General features: G+C 38.8%; 1 pseudogene; it reads left to right on the top strand.

The window, feature by feature from the left end:
* The window catches only part of LOC105130817 (heat shock 70 kDa protein 6, chloroplastic-like), a 7,959-nt pseudogene that overhangs the window by 4,811 nt on the left and 2,422 nt on the right, over nucleotides 1-726 (top strand).

The following is a 726-nucleotide window of genomic DNA, read 5'->3' as shown; positions in this document are numbered from 1 at the left end:
GTGTGGTGGTCCCACTATCACATGGTGTGGGACCATACACAACATATTGTATGTATTTATTAATGTGTGGAAATGAGCAAGATTTAGTGAAGCTGAGGGGATAAGAGATCTTTCAAAAATATTTTTCAGAGCAGGCAGGTATATATCATTTGCTGCCAAAACCCTGATGAAAGTAAAAATAAATATATGTGTGAAAGTTTCAGAGCTGGTTGTTCGACTAAATGGAGCTTACTTGATTAGTCAAGACTTAATTGGATTATGTGTGACCTATTTCAATGGTGAAATTGTATGGGATTTTGTTACAAATAAATATATGTATGCGTTGGATACCTGCTAATTCACTAGAAATGGCCTGTTAGTCTAGCCACCTTGATGAACTGGCCTGCTCTAAATGCAGAACATTTTAGCAGGATTTGAGATTAGTCGTTGATGGCAAGACCAACTCTAGCCCAACCAGTTGAATAAGTTTGCTGAGAGCTTTCAAAGAGTAGAAGCGTGGAGGTTTTGAAAGACAAGCAAGCTCTTCAATGTTTCATAGAGGCTGGTGAGAGAGCAAATGTAGAGCTGTCATCCTAGTCTCAAACCAATAATTGGCATGTGATAAATCTTCTTCCTGCGTTTGACTGCTGGATCTCACCTTTGTGATGTTTACTCATTATCTTACTGTTTTTCCAGTTTGCCTTTCATTACTCCAACAGCAGATGGCCCCGAACATATAAATGCCAC

This window comes from Populus euphratica, unplaced genomic scaffold (genome assembly GCF_000495115.2).
Source record: "Populus euphratica unplaced genomic scaffold, PopEup_1.0 scaffold29.1, whole genome shotgun sequence".
In the NCBI taxonomy this organism is placed as follows: Eukaryota; Viridiplantae; Streptophyta; class Magnoliopsida; order Malpighiales; family Salicaceae; genus Populus; species Populus euphratica.
Note: the sequence above shows the minus strand (reverse complement) of the source record. Positions and strands in the feature narration are given on the sequence as shown.